This window comes from Mustela erminea, chromosome 6 (assembly GCF_009829155.1).
Source record: "Mustela erminea isolate mMusErm1 chromosome 6, mMusErm1.Pri, whole genome shotgun sequence".
Classification (NCBI taxonomy): Eukaryota; Metazoa; Chordata; class Mammalia; order Carnivora; family Mustelidae; genus Mustela; species Mustela erminea.
This window is the reverse complement of record NC_045619.1, coordinates 57,286,430-57,306,911: the sequence shown is the minus strand read 5'-3', so window position 1 is coordinate 57,306,911 and position 20,482 is coordinate 57,286,430. Positions and strand designations below refer to the sequence as shown.

General features: G+C 33.6%; 1 protein-coding gene across 5 annotated transcripts in view; it reads right to left on the bottom strand.

Moving 5' to 3' along the window:
- The window catches only part of ATF7IP (activating transcription factor 7 interacting protein), a 118,876-nt gene that overhangs the window by 63,413 nt on the left and 34,981 nt on the right, over nucleotides 1–20,482 (bottom strand). Inside the window, exon 1 of one of the 5 annotated variants that reach the window (XM_032347398.1) lies at nucleotides 4,751–4,857. The exons of the other annotated variants lie outside the window; for them this stretch is intronic. The gene's annotated coding sequence lies outside the window, so the exon portion shown is untranslated. Of the gene's footprint in view, nucleotides 1–4,750; nucleotides 4,858–20,482 lie in introns of those variants that run through there. 5 annotated transcript variants of the gene reach the window in all.

Sequence of the window (20,482 nt, the reverse complement as noted above, 5' to 3'; positions counted from 1 at the left end):
CAGAACTGGCGCCCAGAAGGCGGGGCCCACACTCCTTGGAAGACAGGGAGACAGTATGTGCGCCCCACTGAATGGATGTCTCCACCTAGCCCAACTCATGACTCATCCCTGCATTCGGGTTTTGTTATCTCCACCTGACCTGACCCACCCTTGTATTTGGGCTCTCTTATCTGGGACTGGTCTCCATATTTTACTGGTTTCCCAGACTTGCTTTTAAGTAATTTCCGGGGGGGGGGGGGGGGGTGGTGGCAGGGTCAGTTTAAGTTTTACTGCATAAACAACAAAATCACTGTTTAACCTGATGGAATCGCTCTGGCTAAATAGGCCCTTACAGAACTATTAGAAAAAAAGTGACTAGCTCTTTGTTCAGGGGGAGGGGAGCAGCAAGAGTAGGTCTTTAGAGCCACCCTTGGTGCAGGAACTGTGATGTCCCCTCTTCTTCCACTTCTCATTGCAAATAATTAAGGCCATTTATACCATTAAAAAAAGAAAGAGAAAAGAAAGGAACAAGTGAGTAGTTTTAATTCTCAGTATGGTAACCAACTCAGAATCTGGAAGAGACACATAAGCATATGCAGCAAAATAGCTGATGGATCAAGAAAAATAAAAGTATGAGAGATCAAAAGCAGTAAAGAAATGGAAAAAAGATATACAGATAAAAAAAAAAGAAAGGAAAATTAAGAAACACAGAAGGAAAGATTACAATTGCAATCAGGTATATCTAGATTAACAGTACTGCAAACATTTACAAAAGATTACCATCAAAAAATTGCTAAGACATTCACATAACAAGAAATAGTTACAAACCATATATTTGCAAATAATTTATCTAAGAGACTTGCATCTAAAAAGTATAAAATACTATTATGACTGAATAATAATAACCCTATTTATAAATGGACAAAGTAACTGGGGTGCGTGGGTGGCTCAGTCGGTTAAGCATTTGACCCTTGATTTCAGCTCAGGTCATGATCTCAGGGTTGTGAGATCAAGACCGATGGCGGGCTCCACACTCAGCAATCTGTGCTCAGCAGAGAGTCTACCTGGGATTCTCTCCCTCTCCCCTTCCTTCTGCTTCTCCCCACCTACCCCAGCTCAAAGGAGAACAGACTTGCTCTCCCCGTAAAATAAATAAATCTTTTTTTAAAAAATGGACAAAGTAACTGAACAGACCTTTCTCCAGAAGATATACAAACTGCCAATAAACTAATGCCAATAAGCACTAAAAATGAAAAGATGTTCAACATTACTAGTCATCAGAGAGATGTAAATCAAACTGCAATGAGTTAACACTTCATATATACCAGGATGGCTTTAATCAAAGAAAGTAATGAGTACTGGTAAAGTGACAGACAAATTAGAATCCTCATACAATCAATGCAGGTGGGATTATAAAATGGTGCAGCTGCTCTGGCAATCTGGCAGTTCTGCATCACACTAAACATTAATCATTAATTTTCTATCTTTCCTCTTTTGCAATAAACATAAAGCTATAAATTTCCCTTTGAAGGTGGCTTTGGCTGAATCTCATATTTTAATGTTATATCTTCACTGTTGCTCTTAAAATATTTTCTAATTTCCATTGTGATTTATTCTTTCATGTGTCAATTATTTTAAAATTCCTTAAAAGGTATATGTTATGACTATGTGAAGCTCATTAAAAAATACAAGGTAGATTCTACACTAAAAAAATAATAATAATAAAAGAAAAAAATCAAGCAAAGTAGATTATAAGTGAGTCATGAAGCATTATGACTTTATTTCAGGCCAAATCAACGTATCCATCTGATAAAAGTTTATTAGAACCTTAAGCCCCAACACCTCAGAATGTGACCTTATTAGAGCCTTTGCAGAGGTAAACAAGATAAAATAATGTCATTAGGGTGGGCCCTAAGCCACTATGATTGGTATCTTTATAAAAAGGGGATATTTGGGGTTTTCTTTTGCTTTGTTTTGTTTGAGTAAAGCAACAGACATTTATTAAGTGAAGATACAGAAAAAACCTCTCAAAAGTGAGAGGGACCCCGACAAGGTTGCCCAAAAAGTGGAAAATTTGGATACAGATATGTGCACAGAGAGCCATGAAAGAACTGGAGTTTGCTGTCACAAGTCATGCCTAGGAGACAGGACTAGAACAGGCCCTAGTTCCTGCATGGCCCTGGATCACCTTGATTTCAGACTTCTAGCATCTGGAACTACAAAACAGTAAATTCCCAATTTAAATACATACATACAAAAAATTCAAGCAATGAATTCAATATTCACTACATAAACAGAATAGAAGGTCAAAATAAATGAGATTATCAACAGATACTGAACATTCATGTAACAGAATTTAACACTGGCTCATAATTAAAACTCTCAGAAAACTAAGAAGAAAACAAACGTAATAAAAGTTATTTACAAAGAAAACTACAGATATCATACTTAATGGTGAAATAAGAACAGAACCAAGAAAAGGACGTTCCCTAATACCATTTCTATGTTACCATCTAGCCAGTGCAGTAAGGCAAGCAAAAGATGCAAGGACTTCGTTCTGGAGAAAACTGTATCACAACAGTCTATAATGGAAAAAAAAAAAAAAAAAAAAAACAGAAGTCTTTTATGCACTAAGATATACAGGAAGAAGAATATTGCTTTCACACTGGATATTCACTCATTATCACCATTACCTGTAGGAATGATGGTTGTATACACTTACTTTGGCTGAAGAGGGGGCCAGGAAGCAGCCTCTGAAATCTGGAAACTTAATCTGAGGCTCATAGTTAGACCTCATTGTTATAAATTGACTTGATGCTTACAACTAAGCCATGTTGTTTTCCTGAACACAGAATCACCTCAACGTTCAAATTAAACAAGGTTACTGTGCAACCCATGAAATATCATACCTTTCTGTCTTTAAGTAAGTGATGGCTGCTTTTTTTTTTTTTAATAAATCTCAGCTTTATCCTCAATGTAGTCTGTCTTCCCAACAGGTAAGATTTATTAAGATAACCAAGCATAGAATTGCCCCCACTTTCTGACAGCACCCAATCCAGAGTAAGGTTCTATTTCCTCAAACCCTCCCCTTACAAATAACCCAATCTCTACTATACTAAACCCAAATCCTATGTTATGATCTTTTCTAATATCCTCTTACTGACATACTGACTGATGTGCCTCAGTTTCCCCATGGTGAGCATTCTCCCTTGCTGCAAATATAATAAACCCAACGTGTTGAATTACAGGTCTGATTCTGGTGTTCCATTGTTCTTTTTGGCTGAAAGGCATAAAACAATGCCTTGTCTATTTGCTAGAGGCCAATAAAGCTTAGAACCTAGCACTTTGTTATAGCACTTCTAGACTGTGGTACATTCTACATTCATTTGCTCACTTTAAGCCAATTACTTACAATATATTTCTTAGTCTTCCTAGCCTTTTAATTATAGAACTCAGAAAAACTATTCAGAAAAACTATCTTTCAATTGAACAGAAACTTCAATGCAGAATTACCATAGGCACTATTTTAACAGTTATTCATTATAGTCTACCATTTAACCTTCAAGTTTTTTTCCAACCATATCCATTTCAAACTCATAGTAACTGAAAATTTTTCTGCAAAGAAGATGCAATGCAAATTTTATAATCACACTTTCTTGCTGACTACAAAGACAGAAAATAATTAAATTTATAACATAAGGAGTATGATTACCTTTTAAATATTTTTAAATACTGAACTGCAATTCCTTTGGACCCTGGCCTCATGATATCCCCATTTCTCAGATGCTATATGGGAGATGTCAGTTATTGAGGACTGCATTAAAATGAAGCAATCCTCTAAAAAAAAAGTAAATTTTCATAATTTTCAGTAACCCCTTTAAGAACATATATCCTGCTGGGATACCTGGGTAGCTCAGTCATTAAGATTCTGCCTTTGCCTCAGGTCATGATTCCAGGGTTCTGGGATCAAGTCCAGCATCGAGCTCCTTGCCGAGCAAGAAGCCTGCTTCTCCCTCTGCCTCCTTCTCCCTGTTTGTACACACACTCTCTCTCTGACAAATACATAAACAAAATCTAAAAAAAAAAAAAGAACATAATTCTGCAGACAGAAACATGAATTCGAATTCCAGCTCTCCCGTGTATTTTACCATGTAACATGGCAAGTTTCCTAACATTAGTTTCAGCTATCTTAAAAAGGGAGTATCATTGTCAGTATCTGCCACAGAAGTTGTAGTCATGACTAAATGAGATTCTACACATTAAGGACTCAGAACCTAGTAAACACTCAATAACGTTATTGTAATTGCCTATGTATATTAAAATGTTTTTAGAAACAAATTAGAGAATCTGAGATAAACTCTTTACTTCTGGCATTTTGTAAATAAGTTAGAAAATCCAACATGCAAACATCACAGTTAAAGTTAAATAGCCACCACCAAATAACATTTAAGAAAAAGAAATATTATCTACGCAAGCTGGTTTTACCCATTAAACTGCCATTCAACTCAGTAATAATAAAGTAGTGTACAAAGAATTACAAAATAACTACCATCTATACCCACAAGGGAGCACACTACAGCCATTTACCACATTTTTAATGGGTTCTAAGAATAATGAAAAACAGACAAAGCCTAAGGAAGTAACATGAACAACCAGTTCAAGCTAGTTCAGCCATATCTGTGCAAACCAATCAGCAGTAACTTTTTAAAAATCTGTTTTGCATAAGGAAAGTATATTTAAGAAAGATACACATTAGAAAAGGGTGTGTTACCTGCAAACAAGACTCCATGGCTGTACTACCGGAACAATACATTTCTAAGATTCATTTTAAATACGTCATCTGGAACTGAGATGCCATTCACAAAACTATTCTACAAAAGAAAAACTACTTTTTTAGGTTGCAACACTAGAATCATGAAGCTTTCGTATGACTGTAATTCATTTTCAAAGGAAGAAGTATTTATATTTTACAGTAGAAAATGTCTGCCATATCTAGAAGTAAATGTATAAAACGTGATGAACTTTCTCTAGAAAATATTTTTCCATGAAGAAGATAGTCAAAAAACTGTTTTTAGGTCCCTATTTTATATATTCAGATTCAAGAACTCTGAGACAATGCCATCACTAATAAAATCTTTTTCTACAGTATTAAAAAGGGTTTTTCACCTTTACCATAGGAATTTACATTTAAATAACCAAGAAGGTTATGTTACCTGCAAATAAGAATCTATAGCTTGGAATTTTTTTTCAAATTTTAGGTAAATTATTTTTAAGGAAAGCCCAATGAACATCTTCTTTTTTTAAGTGAAAACATTATTTGCTTCTCTGCTTCATCCTCCCCGCTCCACCTACAATTTTTATTCTTTTTTTCTAGCAAAGAGATGATAGCTATGAAACAACAAAGGGAAGTATTACCAAAGCTGTAATGTCTTAGCCTACAATCTGCCTGCTCAAAAAGCTCAAGAATTTAAGTGGCTGTTCAAGAGCTGCTCACAAACTCAGCCAATCAGTAGCCAGCATTCTGATTCCTGCCCAGCAACAGGAGACAGACAATAAGGTCAGAGAAACATAGTTAAAACCTGGATCCGCAATAGATTAGTGAGGTTCTTTGTCTAATATAAGTAATCTAGAACATAAATTCATAAATGCTAAATCCGTATGATACACATTTACCATATCACATAAATAAATAAATAAAATGTACATCTTTTATGCTATTTCAATTTATCTTCTTTTAAATATCCATGAATGTTTCCAGAAATATAAATCAATTCCCTAACTGCAGAATGAGTCAAACATGGACAATACATAGTAAGAATACACTTCTCTCCCCATAGGTAAGAATCTGCAAAAGTCAAATGTAAATTTCTTTCTTAAAAAATCCACAATGCTTAATATTTATAAAACATGTATAACTAAAAATTGAGCAATACCTTAAACCCAAATACTAAGATTATTTTCATACCACCTATCACTATTGTTATAGATTTCTGATTCTAAAAATTAATAGTATTCTGGACCCAACGGTTTACTACAGATGGAATCATGAAGTGTTTTGTTTATCTACTGCACCATACTTAGATTCATCTAATGAAATTAAAATGCCTGACTCTTGACAATCGATATTAGTGTTATAAGTACAATTATTATATCTTTTTTTCCCTAATTGCCTTTCACAGCAGGGTTATGAGCTCTCCCCTTTAGAAGCAGTAAAGCAAATGTGTGGATTAAAACAGTAAATATTCCTGTAAATTGAAGGGAGATTTTTCCTATACTACATCATTTTACAGTCCTTTAAACATAAAATTATTTTTTAAAAAGTAGGAAATCTGTCACCTTAGTATGTTTTTCTCAAATTCACTACCTATCAGATTTTCTTAGTAAACAAGTTTTAAAAATAAACCTCATTTTCTTCTCCTTTAGTTACAGATGAACCTTGTAATTTTTCAAACATACCCAAGAGGGAGCTTGCTGCAGACATACTCTTAGTTTATATAATCTCCCCATAGGAAAAATAAATCAGCAGCTGCTTCAGTGCTCCGTCCTGTGAGAGAACTGAAATTCACTGTCTGATTGGCTCAAAGCTGTAGTCGCCTAAAACCAATCAGACCTCAGCATCACAAACCTTGCCCAGCAACAAGGGAAGCAGATGAGGGCAAGTACTCTACCAAGAATCCAAACAGTATTAAAATAAAGGTGAAGGATTATACTGAAATATATTTGATGAAACTGAAACATACTCACAATGTCCTCCCAGATTTACAGTTTGAGTAAGTCGACTGCAGGGTTTCTCTGATTAAACAAGGGTCTGTACTACTGCTTTCCAAAAACAGTGAACAAAACAGAAAGTACCTGGATGGTTAAATCAAAACATACACAGACACACACAAACACTATCCTAATTCAAAGCTGTGGACACTTGATGAAGTGTATTTAAAAATGAAACTTAGCACAAACTTGCAAAATATGAAGCAAAGCCCTTTCAGTGGACTTGACATTTCTATCTTTGACACAACCACTCCAAATACATTCATACTGTTAACTGGCATTAGTATAACATTATTCTGAATAATGGGATGCTGGAAATAATTTTTATTCAAATTTGAATTTTCATTAAATGGCTTAAATATTGTCCAATAGGACTGACTAATAATAGCTTACTCTAAGTAATCACTTTATGCTCACAATTCCTAGCCTCTTTAGAAACACAACTCTGCTACTTGATTCTTTAAGAACCCATTCTCCATTGAGAAGTGTGATTTTATTTCACACACCCAAATTTTACTGGAGAATTCTGTAACAGCCCTGAAAAGAAAATCATGATGAATATGCACAATAAATATTTAAATCTGCTTTACTGTTCACTACCCATTAACGACACTGGTAAACCTGATAATGCAATGGTCCAGTCACTTTGATACTTATCTGCACAAATTTAGTGTAAAGACTTCCTAAATTTTTATCTTAAATACTGGATACATCTCTGTTAATAACTGTTTTTCTAAAACTTCAGTAAAACATAATCACTACTCTCACTACTTGTTTAAAATCCCACAAAGATTTTCATCATGTTTATAATTTTTATTCAAATTTATTTTCTTGCTTTCTATAGGTTTTCTCTCCTAAGCACCCAACAATATTTACTTTAGGATCCAGAATCCCCTGTAGTATAATTCTTCAGTTCTACTAATCTTATCATTCTTCTCCCAATTGCATAAATACACCCTCAAGAGCTACCCCATCATCTTTTAAAAAATGTCAATGGTGAGATCTGTTATCTGACACTCATTCAGTAAAGTATTAAGTGATCATAATATTTAACACCTCAATAAAGAATTCCTTCTACCTGTCATCAACCTACAGATACCAGCTGCAGGATCAAAATGAAATATTTCCAAACTAAATTAAAAAAAAATAATAAACAAAGGAAACAGGGAGTTTTGCTTTACCAACAATTCCTTGGACAAAGTAGGATCAAATCATGCTCTTGCAATTTTGGTTACATCAAAACCAGATGGTCACTACAGTTTAACTTATTACATTCACTGCTAAGTTTTGATAAATTCTAGGGTAGTCTACATGAAAAAAATGCAAGATGCCCTAAAAATCACTTTTCCAACTGAATTTTTGGGATCATTCTGTTATATAGGAAAATTAAAACTATTTAACATGATCCAACAAATGCAATTTTAGATATATTTATCAAATTACACCCCCTTAGAAAATTAGCCCATTATCTTATTCATCAGGGCCCTAACCACTAGCTTGGCCCACTCACCAAACTCGACCACCTATGCAGGTAATAGTGAAGTTACAGAAGCCCATGTCTTAATTTTTTTGGGAATTTAAACCAGTAGTAAAAAAGTATTTTTCACAGTTTGCCTGGGTGAATCAAAACACCCAGAATGATTTATAGGATGTTGAAAGATGTAAATCCTTCAAATGCCAGGAAACAGCTCTAACTTTTCTTAGTGACCCAACAACGTAACAAGAAAGAGTGAAAGTTTACTTTCTGTTTATTAGCTAGCTTTCACTAAATAATACTGGGGCAGCAACTCTCATCCTCAAAATCTTACTGGCTAGTCACATTCTTCTTTCTAGGTCATAGGCTAAAGGAGCAGCACCCTCACTGCAAATCAAGGTCTTATGGCAAAGAGAAAAGACCGCAATGACAGAACCATGTAATACACCAGGACTTTAAAGCTATCTCTTACACACAGTATACAACAGTTTCACTCACAGTCTACTGGTTAAAGCCACATTAGACATTAAGGGGGTGGAGAAGTAAAAAGCAGTTATTGGAAAACACTTCATGTCACATGGCAAAAGGCATAAATAGGTAGTCTTCTTGCAAGAAAAAATAATAATGGTGAAATCTACCACACTTTAAAAATACATAATTATAAAAAGTTTGACCTACCAAGGATTTCTAAACTAACAAAACTAGGTCTATTCAATGTCTGTTCCAACATTAGCATAAGTCAACATGCGATAAAATCACCCTAACTATCTAGATTTCATCTCAAGTGTAAAACTGAGGAGATCAGACCAGATGCTTGCTAAATTCCATTCTAGCCCAAAGTTTATATTATTTTGCAAATGTCTAGCCATACTAATTTTCTTTTATAAACCAATTTTCATTACAAAATACTGTTAACATGCAAAATATAACAACCAAAACAATTAGAAATAAAAAACAAAGCCTCCTGTATAACACTACCAGACAGCACACTCCTCCTTCTCCATCCCCAACTCCTTAACACAAAATTAAGCATAATCTGAATTTGATGTTTATTATTTTTAGGCATGCCTTGTATTTTTTCTTTATTATAAATTCCCCTTTTCATTAACTGAACAACATACTTGAAAGGGAGAAAAAGACACTGACACTTATCAAGGGGCACTTATATGTCAGACACTATACCAAGTCATATTCTTTTCTCATTTATTTGACAACTTACATCAATTCATGTTTACATATGATCTGAATGAAAACATCAATGACCATGCTGCTATCATACATTTCTTTACACAGTAATTTTATCTTGGTCAACCAGACACCCAATTCAGTAAAAAGTTGTTTTCATTAGCATTGATTGCCCTTCTTATACACTTCATCCTTTAAATTTCACTACCACGGGTGTTCTGTTTTCTCAGAATGTTAAGCAATAAGTAACCAACAGATGATCTCTGAATAACACAGGTGTGAACTGCATGGGTCCACTTATATGCAAATACTTTAGAGTACAGTACTGTAAATTTATTTTCTTTTCCTTATGATTTTCTTAATAATATTTCCTTTTCCCTAGATATACTGTAAGAATCTAGTATATGATAAACATAACATATAAAATATGTGCTAACTTATGTTATCAGAAACTGTTTATGTTATCAGAAAAGCTTCCAGTCAACAGCAGACTATTAGTAGTTAAGTTTGGGGGAAGTCAAAAGTGATATGCAAATTTTTTACTGCATTAGGGATCGGTGCCCTATCAACCACATTGTTCAAGAGTAAAGTATATATGGTATTTGCCCCAATTTTCTTCTGTTTGAAAATGGAGAAATCATTCAATATAATCCTAAATTACATTGTAATTGCACAGAGTAAATGCAATCTGATCATAGACACTTAATTTTACCCAACCTGCAGACTAGTTCATACATTAGCCACAACAATACTACCAGCAGGATCCTAAATATTCAATTATCTTCTGAAAGTAACTTACCCATAAGTCATCCTAGCAAATTCACTCAACAAACTCTAAGAGAATTTCCTCAACCTTATAAAAGGAATTTAGAAAAAGCCCAAAACTAACATCATACTTAACAGTGAAAGGCAGAAAGCTTTTGCCCAAAGATCAGAACAAGACAAAAATCCCTGCTCTTACCACTCCTACTCAGCATTGACCAGAGGCAATTAGGCAGGAAAATGAAATAAAGGCATCTAACTTGAAAAGAACAAAGTAAAGCTATCTCTATTTTGAATGACAAAATATTCTATAGGGAAAACTGAAAGAACACAGTAAATGAGTTTAGGAGGTTGCAACATACAAGACCAATATATAAAATCTACTGAATTTCTATACAGATGCAATCAATAATTCAAAAGTGAAATTTAAAGAACAATTCTTTTTATAATAGCATCAAAAAGTAACAAACTTAACAAAAAAAAGTGCAAAACTTCATTCTCTGAAAAACTATTAAACACTGTTGAGGAAATTAAAGAAGACCTAAATAAACACAAAGACAATGCATACTCCTGAATCAAAAGGCTTGATATTAAGATGCCAAAACTCAAAACTGATCTATTGATTCAAGATAATCCCTATTAAAATTCTAGCTTTCTTCTTTGCAGAAACTGACAAACTGATCCTAAAATTCATATGGAAATGCGACTCAAAATAGCCAAAACGATCTTGAAAAACAACACTGAAAAACTCATTCTTTGTATTTTCGAATCCTACTACAAAGCTATAGTAATCCTGTCAATGAGACACTGCTTGCAAAAAGGACAGACATATAAATCAACAGAACAGATCCCTCAGTCAAGAAATAAATCCTCATATTTATTTGTAGTCAACTAATATTTGACAAGGGTGCCAAGAACATTCAATGAAGAAAGAATAGGATTTTCAGCAACTACTACTGGGGACTACTAGATAGCCACAGGCAAAAGAATGAATTCAGACCCGTCTTCTCATACCATATATAAAAATTAACCTCGAATGGCTCAAAGACCTGAATTTGAGAGCTGAAAGTTTTAAATCTTAAAAGAAAACATATGTATAAATCTTAGCATAGGCAATAGTTTCTTATATATGACCCAAAGAAAACAAGCAATGAAAGAAAAACAAAAAGATTAACTGGACTTCCATCAAAACTTAAAAACTTTTATGTTGCAAATGACACATCAAGAAAGTGAAACAACTCACGCAATGGGAGGAAATACCTGCAAATAATGTACCTTATAAGAGACTTGGACCTACTAAAACATACAAAAACTGTTACAACTCACTAATAAAAATATAAATAACCCAATTTAACAATAAGCAAAGTACTTGATATTTCCCCAAGATATACCAATAAAAAATAAACATGAAAAGATGCTTATCATTAATCCTCAAAGTAAGGCAAATCAAAACCACAATGAAATAACACCAACATCAAGAGAATATAACAAGTGTTAGCAATGATGTAGAGAAATTAGAAACTTCATACAATGCCGGTGGAACTCTAAAACGAAAGCAGCTGCTTTGAAAAAGTCTGGCAGTTCCTCAACATGTTAAACATGGAGTTGGCATAAGATCCAGCAATTCCACTCCTAGCTATATACCCAAAAGAAATAAAAACAAATATCCACAAAAAAACCTGTAAACTAATGTTCACAGAAACACTATTCATAATACCCGAAAAGTGACCATTCATAATAGCCAAAATAACCCAAATGTTCAATGATAGACGTGGTCTATCCATACAATGGAATATTATTTGGCTATAAAACAAATGAAGTACTGATTAATGTTACAATATGAATGAACCTTGAAAATATGCTGAGTAAAAGAAGCCTGTCACAAAAGGCTACATATTCAATGTTTCCATTTATATGAAATGTCCAGAATAGGCAAACCTGTAAAGACAGAAAGCACATTAGTGGTTGTCGAGGGTTGGGGAATTGGGGAGGAAATGAAAACTGTCTGCTAAAGGCTACAGGGTTTCTTTATAGGACAATAAAATTTTTCTAAAATTAATTGTGGTAATAGATGCAAATTCTGAAAGTAACTTTTTTTTTTTAAAGATTTTATTTATTTACTTGACAGAGACAGAGAGATCACAAGTAGTCAGAGAGGCAGGCAGAGAGAGAGGAGGAAGCGGGCTCCCTGTTGAGCAGAGAGCCCAATGTGGGGCTCGATCCCAGGACCCTGAGATCATGACCTGAGCCAAAAGCAGAGGCTTAACCCACTGAGCCACCCAGGTGCCCCTGAAAGTAATTTTTTAAGAATTTATTTATTTAGGGGCTCCTGGGTGGCCATTAGGTCATTAAGGCAGTTGTTAAGCCTCTGCCTTTGGCTCAGGTCATGATACTGGGGGTCCTGGGATGGAGCCCCACATCAGGCTCCCTGCTCAGTGGGAAGCCTACTTCCCCCTCCCCTCTCCACTCATGTTGTCTCCCACTGTCTTTGTGTGTCTCTCAAATAAGTAATAAAATGTTTTTTAAAAAAGATTTATTAAAAAGAGAAGATTTGGGGGGTTGCCTGGGTGGCTCAGTTGGTTGGGCAACTGCCTTCAGTTCAAGTCATGATCTTGGAGTCTTGGGATTGAGTCCCACATCAGGTTCCCTGCTCGGCAGGAAGTCTGCTTCTCTACTCTCATGCTCGCTCGCTCTTTCTCTCTTCTCTCTCTCTCTCAAATAAATACATAAAATCTTTTTAAAAATTTATTTGAAAAAAAAATTTATTTGAAAGAAATAAAAAAAGACCACATGCACAAGTGGGGAAAGGGGCGATGGAAGAGGGAGAGCATCTCAAGCAAACTGTTATGATGTGTGGAGCGCTCCAACCCATGAGGCTGACATCATGATGTAAGCCAAAATCAAGAATCCAACACCCAACCAACTGAGCCACACAGGCACCCCAACTATGTAAACCACTGGGTTGTATACTTTAAACAGGTGAATTGTATGATATATGGATTATATCTCAAACCTGTTGTTTAAAAAAAGAAACAGCAGAACTACAGTTAATTTTTTGTCATTGTTTGTTTTTTAGGTTTTTTTTTAAATTTTTATTACCTCACCCTCCTCTACTAGGTCATGCTTTCAACACAGACAAAACAACAATACCAAGAGAACTCACTGTTGGGTTATACTTTAGGGAGTTTATACTTCTGGGCCAAGAAGTATATCTACAATCATACCAGTGATGAAAGGCAATATACATAAAATAATGGCAGCCTTATTCTCTTGTGCTAAGCTTAAATAAATCAGTTATTCTTTCTCTGTCCTAAATGGAACAACTCTGTAGTATGCTTATCTCATAGGATGATAATAATGCACATGAGATACTCATATATCGTAATAAGTAAATAAATAAAGATTTATCAACCAAAAAAAATCAAACAGTATCAAGTATGATGCAAATAAACACTCCATGTATATATATTAATAAAATCTTCTACACGTGGAAAGTTAACAAAAGAATTAGAAAGTCTTAAGTAAAACAGAAGCATTTGCTTCTACTACAAACTGGCACTATAACCAAAGAACCTTATATGTAATAAGTGTTGACAGATTTGCTTTAAAATGAGGTATACTTAGTGAACTTTAGTGAACTTTCTAGAATTACATAAAGTTTTGTCACTTTTCATCACCACTGTCTTTATTCAAAATGATCGTCTTGCATTACTGCGTTTTCCAATACTTTAATGCACCTTTTTAGAATTAACTATTAAAATGGACTATAATATCTGTATTAATATACTGTTTAACAAAACACTTTGGCACATGTCATGTGTTCAGTATAAGATTAAAATATTTTAAGTGTCCACAACTCTGTTGTCAGAAAACATTTTTAAAAATGCTGGCATCATTATGATGTGCATCAGAGGTAATTTAGCAAAAGAATGAAAAATAAAGTAAGTATTCTGATACAGTATTAATAAGTATATAGTGTCTGGCACATAGTATACACTTAGTAAGTACTGGCTAAAAGAATGAACTATATACATATAATACCTAAAATAATTCTAAAAACTAAATTACAGGGCATCTGGTGGCTCAGTCCATTAAGCGTCTGCCTTTGGCTCAGGTCATGATCCCAGTGTACTGGAATCAAGCCCCATATCAGGCTCCCTGCTCAGCGGGGAGTCTGCTTCTCCCTCTTCCTCTCCCTGCTTGTTGTTCTTCTCTCAAGTTTGCTATCTAAAATAAATAAATAAAACTAAGGGGGAAAAAATTAATTATCCTTTTAGGAAGCAAAGATAGCAACCTACAATATTTTTGACAGAACTGTAAACTAACATGCCAGCAAGTTCACAGACAGCAGGTGTACATACAGAGGACAACCTTTCTTTGGGGACTCAGGATGCTTATTTACTAACATTACCCACTTACACAATGCTACCTCAGAAAAAGTGCAATACATAGCATTATTAAAATTAATCAAATCTGACATGAGGGTTTTTTGAAGCCTTATAAAATTTGTTTAGTTTGATTACATATTTCAAAAAATATCATTTTGAAAGAAATTTATTTTTGCTTATTACCATACAATGACAATCTTCTCTAAAATAATGCACATACCCAAAGGGAGCCCACTGCAGCCATCTTATCAGTTCTCTCATAGCAACAGAAACGGAAATACAGTTTGCATAGTCACTGTGGTTGGCTAGAGAAAGCAGGTTCACGTAACCACTCAGAAAGCCAGAAATTGGACAACCATAAAAGGAGAAATTTGAAATCTGCCTGGCAACAGCCTAAAAATAGAATACACTAGTATAAATCCCAAAATAGATGTGACTGTAAAGCAAAACTACCAGCATAAACTTTATTTTCTTGGGGGAAAAGATGTGTCTTGCATTTCATCATCTAAAATATTAACTTGGCATCTTTTTTTACTAGATGGCAATTAAAGAAAAAATAAACACTCAGTTATGGGCCACTTCAAATTACATGTCACTGTTCATATTATTTTATTTACATATATGTATTTGTGTGTGTGTGTATATGTACATACATGTTTAAGTACTTTCCTTCTTTAGGAGAATGATGAGGCATTTTAATCACAGCTTTAAAACATTTAAAGGTCTATAAAATCTATCTAAGTCTGAACAGCACTGCATTTTTTTTCCTATCCCTTATGACTACATTAATTTGGGAATCTGAGTTAAAGGTAAAAGGCCATTTACTCTGTATTAAAAATACAAAGATTAAATAATTTATCAAAGCAGACCTTTTATTTTTTTTTAAGATTTTTATTTATTTATTTATTTATTTGACAGACAGATCACAAGTAGGCAGAGAGCCAGGCAGAGAGAGAGGAGGAAGCAGGCTCCCTGCTGAGCAGAGAGCCCTATGCAGGACTCAATCCCAGGACCCTCAGATCATGACCTGAGCCGAAGGCAGAGGCTTTAATCCACTGAGCCACCCAGGTGCCCTCAAAGCAGACCTCTAAATAGAGTGGGGATTATGCCTTTTTCTTTTTTAAAACAAATTTGCTCAAACATATAGTAGTACCTTTCATACAGTAGGAATTCAATGTTTTTCTTAAATTAATAAAAACCAATTATCTTATTGTTCCTATCAAGTAAACATTAAATTAACATGTGTTATTTTTGATTTTTCAATTTTGCCTAAATGGGATAATGCTAAAGTTGACAATGTCTTAACATTTCTTACTGTTATTCCAGATAACAAAACCTATTTCATCATTCTAAACCTTCTAACCTAATAGTGCTTAATATACATGTTTCTTTGTACAATACAAATTTACTCTGTAGCACATTTTAATTTCTAAAGATCACAAAGTACATGCAGTCTAATGCAGTAACTACAAAGACTGCTGGCTAGTAAGAAATAACCAAATCATAAAAGGGGAGGGGGGAAAGTAATATATCCTTTTAATCTAAACATTTAAAGATAGCTAATTTTTTTTTTTAAAGATAGCTAGATTTTAAAATAAAGTTCGACCAATCTTTTGAAAGTATAAATACTATTCTTTTAAACACTGGTCTAAGTGGAAAAGTAACTGAGTTTATTGACTTTTCTTATTGTTGTACTCATATGTGACTTGGATGTCCAAAATCTAACTACAACTGTATTCATGGCTTCAAGATAATTTAAATCTTTTGTATACACAGATCTTGTTTACTTATCTGAACAAATAAACTATAATCCTTATCACAAAGGAAAGCAATATGAGTAGCAATTAGTGTAGAAGAATGTAACAAATGGGTCAAATTTGGTATCAAGGCACTACAAGTGGGAAAAATTATTTTATAATTCTAGATACATAAATCAAATTTTTAAATATATTTTTTAAAGATTTTATTTATTTATTTGACAGACAGAGATCACAAGTAGGCAGAGAGGCAGGCAGAGAGGGTGGGGGAGGTAGGCTTCCTGCTGAGCAGAGAGCCCGATGTGGGGCTTCATCCCAGGACCCTAGGATCATGACCTAAGCCAAAGGCAGAGGCCTTAACCCACTGAGCCACCCAGGTGCTCCTGAAATATCATTTTAAATATAAATCTCAGCACTTTGTATTTTCTTAAATATTACTTAAAGCAAATATAATACTTTTTCTAAAAGTGCACTTATACTTGCCAGTTTTATTTCAAGAGAACAGAAAAAGCACATGTTTGAAGAACAATATTCAAAATAGCCATACATCTTATCACATACCAAGCTGAATGGGGGGTGGGTACTAAATAATCAATGACACCTCAGTGTTAATTAATACAGCAACTAAAATGCCCCGGAGAAGTTTAGACAGTTCCAGAAACTTTACCTTTCACTTCTCCATTCTCTTCTCCTTCTCTTGGCCCTCTCCCTCAAGAACTCAGGAGTTTAAAATGTCGGCTGAGAGCCAGATGTTCTGGGGCTCCAGCCTATGTGTACAAAAGTGTAGTTTTAATAACAAACATAACTGAAGGAAGAACCCTAATCTTTCATATCCTTAGGCAAACTCAAATTCCTCTTTGTACTTACTATTTTTCTTTTCTATTGCAAAGCAATATTGTTGGTATGTTATCCCTCCTTGCAGATTTAATTAGAATTTTATTTACCACAACTTTTTTGGCTGATCACAAAAAAATCTACCCTCCTTCAAAATAAATAAATAAATAAATAAATAAATAAATAAATAAAATAAAGTCTATCCTTCTTCAGTTAGAATTTAAGAAAAAAGTTATGCTTTTGAAAGCAAGCGTTCTCCTGGGCATGCAAGTCAGAATGGACCAGCGCCACCCTCATGGAGCAAACAAAGAAAAATTACATTCCATTCTAAAATTTTTCTCACTAATGATGCACAAAAATACAATCTATCTATTTCTAGCAAATACTCCTAAGAAGCTTACTTTCACAGGCTGGATTATCAGAAGCTATTATCAACAAACAGTTCATGATGCAATTTAAGAAAATACAGAGTTCCTTCATCCCAAACCATGAATTATCACTGTGTTTCATCTTTTAGAACTTAAAAAAATCTGCAGAGATCTAACCAAAACCCACTACACTTTGGAAATTCCTTTAACCTTTCTCCTCCTAACCATCATAGCAAATGAACCAATTTCTCTCTGATTGACTCATGACCACAAATACACTGAGATCTCATCTTCTGTTCTCACCCACCTATTCCTACTGGTTGTGCTTGTTACTGAATTCAGTTGTACATTTTTACTGTAAGTTATAGAATATAATTGAATTTTGTATAAATTAATGAAATATGAGTGCAAAAAAAAAGCTGCTAGATATACATCAATAAGAGAGACTAATGCAGAAAAAATAAAACATGTCAGGGGACTATTGGTTTAGATAAATCATTTAATAAAGTCTAAAGTTTTCCATCTGGAATAAATAGAAATTAAATTAGAAGACCTGAAAGGATCCTTTAAGTTTTGATTCTTTAATATAATTTTAATAAATTCCACTCCAAAATGTACTGTTTTAATGAGAAATTATAAAAGTTGATTGGGTTTTTTCATGTTTTCAATATTCATCAAATACCTACATGGTCACTATTATAACTTTTAAGATACTCTAAAGAAACAATGTGACTAAAAGTACAAAACATCCTGTAAGATTAAATTGTTACCTCATGGATATTTTAATTTAGATGTGGAAGAGAAATGACAGCAGTAATACAATACATGGATATCTTTCTATATGAATGACCGTGAATATTAGGAGTTTTCCATTTTCCATTATGTATCATCTCTCCAAAATAGATTATTTTTAATAATCAAACTTGAGCTTTCAAATGTGTCATTATAAACAAAACCGCTACAGAACCCTTTTTAAGTCTTCCTGATAGAGTTAGTATGAACTTTTATAAACCAGATTGCTAAAAACTGACTATGCATAAAGAATTACTCAAATTCATCTGAGAGAGAAAAGAGTATGCCTTTCCTTACAATTTCAATTTCACTTCTGCTCATAACCCTATTTATAATTCAGTTACATCCACAAGACTTCACAAGTAGTTGCTAAGCAACAGGAACATGCTGAGTTCAGAGCCATTGAAATCTGGCTCTCTGCCACATGAAAATATTTAACAGAGCCTAGAGCCTCCAGAATTTACAAAATGAAGAAGAAAAGGAAAGAAAAGAAAAAGAAAGAAAAATTCCAAAAAGATACAATAATAAATAGCGTAAGCTACCAAACTCTTTTAAAAGAGTCACATATTCAGATCAAGAACTTCATTTTGGTATTTCCAAATAGTTATTATATTTCTCCTTAAATATTTTACATCATATTTTTAATGCTGAAATTCAGACTCCGAAGTTATTCTCTTGGGGAAGAGAAGAAATACAATTAGTTGTATCGCTGTTAAAGGCATAATAATTGACTTAAAAAATATATTGTGCAAAGAATAGCCCTTGAAGAGACTAGAACAGTCTGTGGGACATGACTGAGACTTTCAATGTTGGGTTTTTAAGGCCAGGAGACAAGAAATTACACATTTTCTTCAAAGTCCTTTACCTTCCTATGCCTGGTTAACTACTGAAAGAAAAGGTAATTTTTTTTACCCAAAACTGGAGTGTTTTCTAATTTTAAGCACCTCTAATAATTGAAAAAAAAAAGCATATATAAAAATTTATTCACAACTCAAAATGGTTACAAAAATTAATTCATTTTTCAACAGATATTCAAAGGGCACTGAGTATGTTTCTATACTCATTCATTGATAAAAATTAAAATTAAGAACATAAAGATTGCTCCTTACACTGATAAAGGCTACTTCAAACCAATGGGAAACTTTATACTCAGTGGTAAAATACCACAGCTATTTCCATTCACGGCAAAACCAAAAAGTGTGATAATATATTCAATACTGTCTAGAAATCCTACCAAAGCAGTAAGAGCTCAAACACAGTTAAGATGATACAATGAAGAAAACATTTATTTCAGAATAGTAAGAAAAAGATATCTAGAAACATTAACATATATGAAAAAATTCAGTTATAAAAATATATAAAAATATTAGAGCTACGTTGGACATAAGGCTTGATGTAGAAAAATATCAATTCTTCCTGGATGAAAATTATTAGAAGTAATTCTAGCCAAAATGTCACCTAGTTATTTTTATATCATAACAAACTTTTGAAATTAATCTGTTAAAAAAAAAAGGCAAAAACAGTAATAAAGCTGAAAGTCAAAAGTAAGAAAAAAAAATGCTTATCCTCTGAGATGTGAGAGGATATGACAAAGCAGTAATTATTGTCTTAAGTATTTAGAGAGGAGTACAATAAATTATCTAGAAGACAGAAACAAGCAATACAGTATCTGATAGAAACAACATCACAAATTAACACGGATTAAGTGGATTTTAAATAAATGGTTAAAAATGGATCAAAATAGCAGTTGAGCATACCAGTACAACAGCAAACAGACTGGATATGAAATAAAAACTTTCAAAGGTGCAGAAAGCATTACAAGTAACCACAAATTTTTAGAAATACTTGAAAACTAAAAAACACACTGATATGGAATTAGTATCCAGAATAAAAAAGAACACCTATTAGTGAATAAAAAGAATAAACAATTCAAAATAAAAATTAAAAAGCATAAACAGGGAACCACAAAACAAACGTTAAGGAAAAAAAGTTCAACTTCACTAATAATCACATAAAGACTACACAAAGAGAAGATACATTTTTATACATCTTACATTTTACAACTATTTAGTTAGCAATAACATACAGCAGTGAGTAGTCTCATACACAGCTGGTAAAAGATCATTGCCATAGCCATTTTTAAAGGCAAATAGGCAAAAACTGTGCACCACTTGG